At 37.6% G+C, this 11,348-nt stretch overlaps 1 pseudogene; it reads right to left on the reverse strand.

Moving 5' to 3' along the window:
- Positions 1–3,711: 3,711 nt before the first annotated feature.
- Positions 3,712–4,673, reverse strand: LOC102841159 (annotated as a pseudogene).
- Between the last annotated feature and the right edge of the window lie 6,675 nt (positions 4,674–11,348).

The raw sequence follows: 11,348 nt of genomic DNA on the forward strand, positions 1-11,348 counted from the left end.
AAAGAACCAACAGATCTGTGTTGGAAGAAGTGCAGCCAGAGTGCTCCTTGGAGGCCAAGATGGCCAAACTTCATCTCTCCTACTTAAGACATATTGTCAGGAAGGATCAGTCGCTGGAGAAGGATATCATGTTTGGTATGGTGGAAGATCAGAGAAAAAGAGGAAGACCCCAGTGAAATGGATTGACAAAGTGGCAGCAGCAATGGGCTCAAGCGTGGCAATGATAGTGAGGTTGGCCCAGGATCGGGCAATGTTTCGTTCTGCCGTGCATAACGTCACTATGAGTTGGTACCGACTCGATGGCATCTAACAACAACAACATTAAAGTAACAGATAAATGAAGTAAACGTCTTTTAAAAAACTATGTTAAGACTCCTGGGAAGTGACTTGGAAACCTGCGGATGTACTCGGAAACCTGCGGTTGTACTGTAGAAGTAGAGGTTGCTCGCCTGAGGTGAACCACTGGGGGACCATCGTAGAGGGCTGAACCTTCATAGTTTTCTACACTCTCCTAAGAGCAGAAGAACATGAACACATCTCAGAGGTCAATGTCGTTCATGGACGTGGCCGTAGAGGAGTGGCAGCACATGGGCCCTGCTCAGAGGACCCTCTACAGAGACATCGTGATGCTGGAGAACTATAGCCACCTCGTCTCAGTGGATTAGCAGACTGCACCATCTGACTCCCTCTAGAATGGAGTTCTCTTTTTTCCTTAAAAAGGAAAAAAAAAATTAATGACTTTTATTGAAATGTGTTTGACAGGGGGAAAAAAAACCCCAGTAATTCTCAATTTATATAAGTTGATGAGTTTTGAGAAATGTATATACTTGTTATTTGGTGCCATTGAGTCAGTTCCAACTCCTAGCTATTCAATGCACAACAGAACAAAACACTGCCCAGACCTGCACCATCCTCACAAATATTGTTATGGTTGAGACCAAATATTGTTACTGCCACCATGTCAGTCCATCCATTGGGGGTCTTCCTCTTTTTGCTGATGTCCAAACATGATGTCCTTTTTTAGGGCTTGATTCCTTCTGACTGCATGTCCAAAATGAGACGCGGAGTCTCAACACCCTCTCTTCTAAGGCGCATTCTGCTTGTACTTCCAACAGAGATGTGGTTGTTCTGACAGTCCATAGAACTTCCAATACTCTTCTCCAACACTGTGATTCAAATGTATCAATTCACTTGTGGTCTTCCTTATTCATTGTCCAACTTTCACATGTATATGATGCTATTGGAAATCCCATGGCTTGGGTGAGGTGCACCTTAATCCTCAAAATGATATTTTTGCTTTTTAATCTCTTAGATCTTTTGCATCACATTTGCCTAATGCAATATGTCATTTAATTTATTGACTACTGTTCCAACTCATAGTCACCCTATCTGAGATTTTCAAGAAATGACAGGTGCATTTGAACTGCCAACCTTGTGGATAGCAGTCCAGTGCATAGCCCACTGTGCTGCACCAGGATTTGGAATGCCTTTCTTTAAGTAAATGGAATAATAAACTATATATTATCTTTTTAAAAAAGATGTTAAAATATTTAAAATTTGATTTACACCATATTGCAGGTAGATTGAATAGTGACATCATCGAGGAGGAAATACTTCTGAGTATTAAAAATTGAAGACCATGATTTGGTATCTTAAACTGTTTAAGCATTATTACTTCAACCTTTAAAAATGCAACAGTGAGTCAAAAAGTATTGCTACAAAATCATAGAACCCTTTATTAAACAAAAACATCAAAATGTGAAGGTATTATCATTCAGCATCTCCTTCATATAGGTCTATACATTTCGGAAAGTGGTGTTTCCATCTCTCTAAGGCTTACTGAAGAATTAGACACTCTTCCATTTAAAGCATGTCAAAATGGCAATTTTGTGGGGAAGGATCACAGGGTATACCCTTTGGTTGGTTGATGATGCATGGAGGGGATTGTAACCATGGTAATGAGACGATATACGATAGAATGAATGTAAAACTAATGTTCTCCCATGTAAACTATCACATAATTCACAATAAAACATTTAAGGAAAAAAAATGGCAATTTTGAAATCTTCAAGAGAGTCAAATTGTGTTCCTTTGAAATGCTCTTTGAGTTTGGGGAACAAAAACAATAACAACAAAAAACTTGAAGGACCAAGAGCATGGATATAGGGCTAAAGCTTCCCAGTGAAGTTCTCATATGTCAGTCCTTGCTACCCTCAAAGAATGAGCAGGTGCACTCTGGTGATGGAAAATGTTTCCTCGTTGCAACTTCCATGGCCTTTTTCTTACCAAGGTACTTTTTCAATTTCATAAAACTTCCTAATAAGCCCTCATGATGATCCTCTGTCCTTCTAGAAAATCTATCAAGATTTCTCCTTTGGAACTTCAAAAAACAGTTTCCATAACCTAAAGCAGAGCTGACATCTCTGCTTTAACTTAACTAGACCTTCTTTTGAAGGCACCCTAATGAGACTAACAGAGTGTCTTTACTGAGAAAAGTTGTCATCAGTCATTCAAACAACCGAGACATATTTAAACTTGTTTTGTTTGGAATAAAACAGTGCATGTATGAACTTAAACCCTCGTACTAATAATTTTCATTTACGTTCATATACATTTCAGAGTTTTAATTGAAAAAGTAAACTAAAAGTTAAATTTGAGACAAAAGTTTTTGAGACAGAACAGTTATAATATTTTTTAAACTTTTAATCAAATTGATAAAACATAATTTGTAAAATTGCACTCAATTACATGAATGAGAAATAAATACTAAAATCATGTTTAATTATTTGAGTTGTCACAAATTTTTTTTAATTGTAAAAGATAAATTTTAGCTGCTGTAAAAATTTGAAGTTCTCACAATAGCTTATGCAATTTTGTGCACCAGTCATTTAGTAGGTTCTCATTTAGTATATCTTGTATGAACTAATAAGATCATAGGAGATGTGGGAGAAGTAACATAACAATGCCTTGCTAATGGCCACATAAAATGGTTTACTATTTTTGGAAAGCCAAATGCTTATAAACATAAAAGAGACTTCAATTTTTATATACTTTAATTCTGCAACCACATTGCTTGGAACTTAAAATTTTAGCATTATTGATATAACTGAAATATAAGAAATAACTTATATTTATAAAATAGGCAAATGATTAAACATATTATGATGTGAATTCCATTGAAGGCCATGCATATACAAAAATTTATAAGTAAAATTGCATAGTTGTACATACTAATGATGTATAAATTTATATCAATATACAGAATTGTTATGTAGAAAATTAAGAATTAAAATGGACATGTGAATTAAATGATTGAAGTGAAAAGTTTGTTTTTATGGTAAAGCTAATGTTAATTATCACTTTTCCTTTTCTGTTATAACATTTCCTAATTAGAATAAGAAATTAAAATTATATCTATGTTTCTTCATAGGCTTCTGTATACATTTGTACCTATATGAATTGGAAGGGAAAGGAAACTAGTGAGCATATGGTAAACATTTACAATTCTTTGTTGAATTTTATTTGGAAAGAATGAACAATGTTTTCAATTATTAAAATCGTAGGCATTTTATGAAGAGTTTTCCTAATGACAATGGTAATATAGTATGACTAAACTATAGGGAAACACTTTAATTGCTGTCCATTAGTGCCACTAATGGAATGAACTCAATATTATTTATCATTTTGATTATAAGTAATATGAAAGAGCTATTAACAACAGGACAAATCTGTTTGTTTACTGGAAAATTGTCCACCCAACAGTAACTTTCTGAAAGCTTCCTTCATGGCCTCATTCCTCAGACTGTAGATAACAGGGTTGAGTGTTGGGGGTATGACTGTATAAAAGATAGAAATCATAAGGTCAAAAGCAGTTGGAGAATCTGAAGTTGGTTTTAGAAATGCAAACATACCTGTGGAGATATAAAAGGAGACAACAAAGAGGTGGGGCAGGCAGGTAGAGAAGGCCTTGGATCTGCCCTCAGCTGAGGGTATCCTTAGTACTGTGGAGAAGATGTGGATATAGGAGAGGACAATGGAGATGAAGCAGATGAGTCCCACCACAGACATGAAAGCTGCCATTCCAATCACTGCAAGGTAATCATTGGAGCAGGAGAGCTTTAGTAACTGTGGGATGTCACAGAAGAAGTGGTGGATTATTTTGGCCTTACAGAATGTGATGGAGAATGTGGTTGTTGTGTACAAGATTCCACATATGCTTCCACTTAGCCATACAACTATCATAGCACATTTACACTTATTAGGTTCATGATGACCTCATAGTGCAGTGGGAAGCAGATGGCTACATAGCGGTCATAAGACATCACTGTGAGAATGGCCACCTCAGCAGCAGCCAAAGATGTGAAGAAGAAAACCTGAAGTATGCACTGACCTTGAGAAATATAGCAATTATACATCAGAGTATTGTCAATGGACTGGGGGACTGTGACAGAAATAGAGGAGAGGTCCAGGACAGAAAGATATTTTAAGAAGTAATACATTGGGGCTTGGAGATGCTGGTCCACTGTGGTGATGATGATAATGATGAGGTTACCTGCTAAGGTTAATAGGTACACTGCCAAGAACAGCAAACCATGTAAAATCTGTAGCTCCTGAATATCAGAAAACCCCATGAGGATGAATCCACTCATTGTGGTTATATTTGCCATGATCATTTTGAAAAAAATTATTGTTGTGGCAACTAGAAGGAAGGAGAATATGACATAATGTAGTCAAAAAATATTATTTCCATTCATTTATTCTCACTGTTACTTAAATCAATATTTTACTAATTACCTACCATGTATCAGGTATGTCCTAGATGTTTGGGATTGAAACACATAGCTCACAGTCTACACTAGTAAACCAGTTGTTGTTAAGGACTATAGAGTTGGTTCTGACCCGTAGCGATGCCGTATAGGGTTTCCAAGGAGCAATTGGTGAGCTTGAACCAATGACCTTGAACTTCAAATAGCTTTGCAGTCTGGTGCATTAACCCACAACGCCACACCAGGACTCCTAGTAAACCGGTAGTTATAGCTTATACAGTTGTGCTAAAGGAACTGTTCCTGTTACACAAAAATAGCTATATTTGACCCACCAAAAAAAGCACAAATTTCCACTTCCAGTAATGAAACTCATTTGTTTGTTTCAATAACAAAATATAAAGCAGTGATCAGCTATTGATTGCTGATTGGTAAAAGAGAATTAGTTGTATTTCTTCACAGTATACCATCCTATTATAGCATATAGAATTAATAACCCTTTATAGAAAATAAATTATTGAGCATTCAAAAAATAGATTAGTTGGTTGGAATGGTTCATCTCTAAGGTCCTTTTTTGACAAATAATTTTATCCTAGGGAGAGCCGCTGTAATTGTGGAGACTATGGCCACATTTTGTCCAATTTTCCCTCTTCCAATAATCATCTCATCTTATAGTAATGAAGAACAAAATCACTTTTGCAGAATAAATACTTACATGCCACTCTCAGATTCAGTGATTAATTTCCTGGAAAAATTTTTTTTGCAATCTAAATCAACTATCTCATGGATTCTTCTATTCATTCAACCTTTCTTGCCTTTATTTTCAACATCAAAAGAGAATGTCACAAAGAATAAACTGATAACTATTTCTGAGAATGGAGAAATACAATTTTGGTTCATCTTCCAGTACTTGGGCTTTGTGGAAGGAAAATAATCGGGATGCCTTCATTAAGGTACTGAAACCAAACTCTCTGCCTTTCTGTCAATGTGAACTCACAGTGCTCCTATAGGAAAGGGTAAAAGTGCCCCTATAGGCTTTTCAAGACTGAATTATTTAAAGTTGACCACCACATGTTTCTTTTGAGGTTGTTGTTGTTGTCAGGTGCCATCGAGTTGGAACCGACTCATAACGACCCCATGCACAGCAGAATGAAACAATGTTCGATCCTGGGCCCACCTCACTACCGCTGCCACACTTGAGTCCATCAATGATGCCACCTGGCTGATCCATCTCGTTGGGGGTCTTCCTCTTTTTCTCTGACCCTCCACCCTACCCAGCATGACATCCTTCTCCAATGATTGTTTCCTCCGGAAACAATGACATCCCAGCATGACATCCTTCTCCACCGATTGTTTCCTCTTTTGAGGAGCAACTGGTAAATTCAAATCTTTTGGTTACTCGCAACATGCTTAAATGCTGCATCACCACAGCCCCTTTACAATTATGAGAACTAATGCAACACTTCACAATGAATCCCTCATAGTCCTTGATTTTTCCAATTTTGGGCCACATTTGTGAAAATTCCTGCATCAGAGTTTTCTGTGGCTTTATATTAAACCACATGATATCTCATGCCATTTTTTTTTTGTTATCGTCTTAGAAATCATAGCTGGGAGATTCATAAATCTCAATGTCAGTGCTCTTTACCCATTCTTTAGCATTGAAAAAAAGATGTTTTACTGTTTTGGGACTTACATGAACTTACATGGAGTAGAACTGCTCCATAGAATTTCTGAGGCTAAACTTTATTTTATGGAAGCCAATTGCAACACCTTTCTCCTGGATAGCAGCTGGTGGGTTCAAATCTTTCAGTGAGCAGCAAAGCCATTAAACACTGCTCCACCACTGTTCCTTTTCAGTTATGAGGGCTGATGAGCCACTTCACTATTAGTTTCTCATATTGCTTGATTTTTTCTTCCATCTGTGAGTTCTAGGCAACAATTGTAAAAACTACAGTGAAGGGTCATCAGGGACTTTATATTGAACTATGTGACACATCAAGTTTTTTTTTAGTGTCTCATAAATATTCTTATAAATGATTACTGGGAGAATCCAAAATCTCAAGGACACCACTCCCTCTCCATCCCATGTAATTTTAAAAAACATTTTATTGCGATGTGGATAGCAACTACTCATACACATTTTGTTTTGTCACATTAATTAAAATCTCTGTAAAGTTACAGCACTCTTCCCACTTTTCCCCTGGGTTGGCTGTTTCCATTAGTGATTTTCCAAATGTCTTCCTGCATTTACATTTTATCCAGTGCAAATGCTGCCGTTTAGATCTTGAATGGTTGATTGTTTTGAGGACAGTGCTTACCTCCCTGATCACTTTATAGGCTTGGTTATCTTTTGGCTAAAATTTAAATCATGGAAAGGAGTTCAGTTCTAGGCCTGAAATGTATCAAAGAACCATAGTGTCTGGGATTCTACAAGTCTCCTTTCAGACCATAAGCCTAGTCTTCTTTATGATTTTTATTTTCGTTCCGAATTTTTTCTCCCATTCTAACCAGGGCCTTCTATTGTGATCCTTTCAGAGTGGTGGCAAATATATTCATGATTATACTAGAACATACAGGAGACAAAGTCATGAAAACATCTTAAGGAAATTAGTCACTTACCTTGGGGCACATGAGCATAGTCTCAGGGGACATCAAGGTCATCTAGCATAACATGGTCCACAAAGACACTGTTCTACCTTCCTTATTATTTTGAGAGTGCAGATACTTCAGACTTATTCTTCTATCCACACTTCTTCTCTTTCTTGAAAAATGTCCCTGACATTTGGGCATTTCATTTCTATATTTTACTGTTTGAAATGAATCAGTGGTTTTAGAAGTGCAACAAAAATAGATACTAAATCAAGTACAATGTTAAAAAAATATTTTCTTGATTCCAAATTTAAAATCTCTTGTCTTATTCTATAGAAATGAAGTATAATGTTAATCTATCATGAATCTCACCAATTATTAAATTCCACAAAAGCTCTGACTAGGTAATAAAAAAATAAGAGGAACTAGAAAATAATCTGTAGCAACTGTGTGAGAGCAGTTGTGTTGTTTCTAACATAATCTCTTCCCTTCTATGTCCTTTTTTATACTCTTTTTTCTTTAATATCTTAAATAAGAAGCAGAATTGTTTTCCATACATAATTTTTACTTTTGTTCATTAAATATTTTAATAGACAAATTTGCTTAAGCAATGAATTATCTTCAACAAGGGAGAAAGAACTATAGAATTTTATGTGTTTTTTTTTTATGAGACAGACATGTTAGAAATCATCATTAAATAAGTTTTATTCAGTCTACATAGACATTTTTAGGTTTTAGGAGTTTAGTTCCATGTTTATAGGAAAAAAAATAAGACTCCAAATAATTAATTAACATGATTGAAATCTGAGTTGCAAAAACTTGAACTTTCTAATTCAGTCTGTTATATTTCACCTAAATATTTCTAAATAGTAAGGGTCATATTAGAGTATTGGGACAAGACCCTAATTACCCTAAGTGGCTCTGCCACTTCTAGATGATGTTATCAGGAATTATTTAAAGAAGTGTTTCACAGGTGTCTCATCCAATACTTATATGTTGTTATGGTTGTTAAGTGCTGTCAAGCCAGTTCTTTCCCATTGTGACCCTGTAACAGCATTTCTGAGGAGCAGCTGCTGAGCTTGAAACGCAGATCTTGTGGTTCAAATTGACTTTTCAGTCCAGCACATTAACTCACAATATTTGCATTTCTCAATTTGCTGAGTTTACTTAATGTGTTCATTATTGTAATACATTTATATAAATTTAATCTTTGGACTTTTTCAATTTGCTAGTTTTCCGCAATAAGCTTCTTTTAGAATCAATAGTATTGCTTTTTCTAACTCAGAAGAACATAGGTGCTGTCAGGTTTTCCATCCACTAGTTCCCTGCGTCCTTATTAAAGTTTGGAAAACTCACCACAGCTGTTTTGGGTGTGGAGAGGAGTAACAGGCGATCTCTAAATTCTCGCCTTTCTCACCTGCATTCACACAGATCTTTTAAACCTGCTGATTCCCTTGAGAACCCAATGCTATAGGTTTTTTTCTTTTGTTTTGTTTTCAGCTTTCTGAATGAAAGTAAGAAATGAATGATAAAGTTTGTTCATTTTCTCTACTTTTTTTTAACCCACATTTAATGTATTGAAATCAGTACCCCCATTTGTATAAAATGATGATGAGTAGTTTCTAATACTTAAATTTAAACACTATGCATACATTTTATTTTTCTTTATCCATCACGCAGGCTCCTTTTTCCTCCTTCCCTGTTTCCCAAAAGGCCCCCACTTGAAATTTACTGTGTCTGTTTTTCCTTTTCACATCAAAAACCTCTCTGTTGCTGTTATTGTAATTTTTTTTTTTTATGTTTTATTGTGAATTATGTGATTGTTTACATGGGAGAACATTAGCTTTACATTCATCCTATCATACATTGCTTCCCTGCCATGGCTACAATCCCCTCCATGCATCATCAACCAACCAGAAGGTATGCCCTGAAACTCCACACCCCGGTCGTCAGCACACAACCCCCCTCTCTCTCCAGGTTCAAAGTCTCCAGCAGCTGCATCTCTCCATGTCATTGTCTCTGCCTCCATCTTTGGCATGACTGATTCTCTGGGTAAGGTTCCTCTCTCCACTCCTCTCCCTTTGATAGTCCCAGGGACCTCTGCTCCTAGACTACAAAGTTAATCACTCCCCTCCTTTTGCTACAAAATGTCTACCTATGTCACTGACTTTGGGCACAAGAGTTCCCAGGTCTTGCCACACTGCTGGCCAAACAGGTCTCCACCCGGGTTCACAGGAGTCTATTGAACATTGTAGGACTTAGCTCATGGTTTTTTTTTGTGTTTTTTTTTTTTTTTCCCTCATTTCCCCTTATCGGTGAGGAATGTGGTCACCATCAGAGCATGTATTCCTGTTGAGTCTTAATCTTAGAAGGTTTGCTCTGAGGGGACTAGACCACTTGCCTTGAAGTCTCCTGGGCAAGCAACTTGCTTGTTCTTGTAGTAACCAGTCGTTCTGCCTATATTGTTTTGCATTTTTCCTGCTGATCTTTCTTTTGAGAAGGGTCTTCTGTCTTCTAGCCATTCCAGGCTGGTCTGCTTGTCCTCTCAAGGGAAAAATTCCCACCTCAGAAAGTTCTTGATGCTTTTCAGGATTCCACCTATGGTCTTATGTAATGTAGAGGCTCCACAGGAAGCCTCCTTCACTGAGCACACTGTAGCCCCATTTTAGGTATTTCATTCAGTTATAGACAGAAGAGAGACTTACAAGCTTTCTAAAGTGATATTTCTGGCTATTCCTTTCTCTCCCCCTCATGTGTCTATTTTACAGTGGTGTGCCAGGGAAACCAGGATTCAAAGACAGCCAAGCATTTTAACATTATTTTCCCCCTTTTTCCCATTCCAAGCATGTCTCAATCTCTCTATCCCAGAGCCCTATTGTTCCAAAGTTGTGAATATATAATTATTTGCCTCTGTCCCACTTCAGCTTCACATTCATCCTATCGTATTTCATTTCATCGTAATGATTGCAATCCCTTCCATGCATCATCAAATAACCAAAGGATATATATACCCCACAGGCCCACCCCCTGGCTGTCAGCAAACAGCTCCTTTCCCTCCCTGAGTCCTGTGTCCCCATCCACTCCATCTGTCCACATCATCATCTCTGTCTCCATTCCTGGCTTCACTGCCTCGCTGGGAAGGTTCACACTCTCTGCTCCTCTCACGTGATGGTTCCAGGGACCCCCCACTCCTGGGTTGCAAAATCAATCACTCCCCTCATTTTGCAAAAAGAAAAAAAATCTACCTCTACATATCCGACCCTCACAGTCAGTCATGATGGCAATCATTCAATATTGTACCACAAGAGTCCTATCCCCATTTCCTTTTGCCAGCCCAGTCCCAACAGATTGGAAATCATTCAGTGGAGATTCTGGCTACCCCTGCCCCATCTGGAACTAGGCTCCCTCTTGAAAGCTTGTAAGCCAGTCAATTCCTGCCTTTATAGGCACCCCACAACTCCAATTTTGGTTCTGGGAAATTTCTTGCCACCTTTAAGGTATTCCAATCAGTTATAGGCTGAAGACTGGCTTACATGATTTCTATTGTGGTGTTTATGGCTATTCATGCCCCACCCCCAAGTGTCTATTTCACAATGGTAGGCAAGGGAAACCAAGATTCAAAAAACAGCCAAGCATCCTAATATTTTCCCCATCTTTTACCCTTTCAAACCATGCCTCAATCGCTATATCCCAAAGCGCTGTTATTTTATGGTTGTGCATAAATCATCATTTACATCTGGCCACTGTTTTCCCATATGCCTTGTTCTTCTTTTCCCCAACCCCTTCTTGTGTATTGCCAGCTCCACACACACACACACACACACACACACACACACACACACACATACACAAGCCCCTATACTTTCCTGTGTCTAGTCCCTATCTTGTGCTCTATATTCCCCACCTCCCCTCCCCTTCTCTCATCCTATACATACCGGTGATCGACACTTATAAATATATATTGTTTTGTTTTGTTTTTTCCCCTTTTGGGTG

The sequence above is a fragment of the Chrysochloris asiatica genome, unplaced genomic scaffold (assembly GCF_000296735.1).
Source record: "Chrysochloris asiatica unplaced genomic scaffold, ChrAsi1.0 scaffold00213, whole genome shotgun sequence".
NCBI lineage: Eukaryota > Metazoa > Chordata > Mammalia > Afrosoricida > Chrysochloridae > Chrysochloris > Chrysochloris asiatica.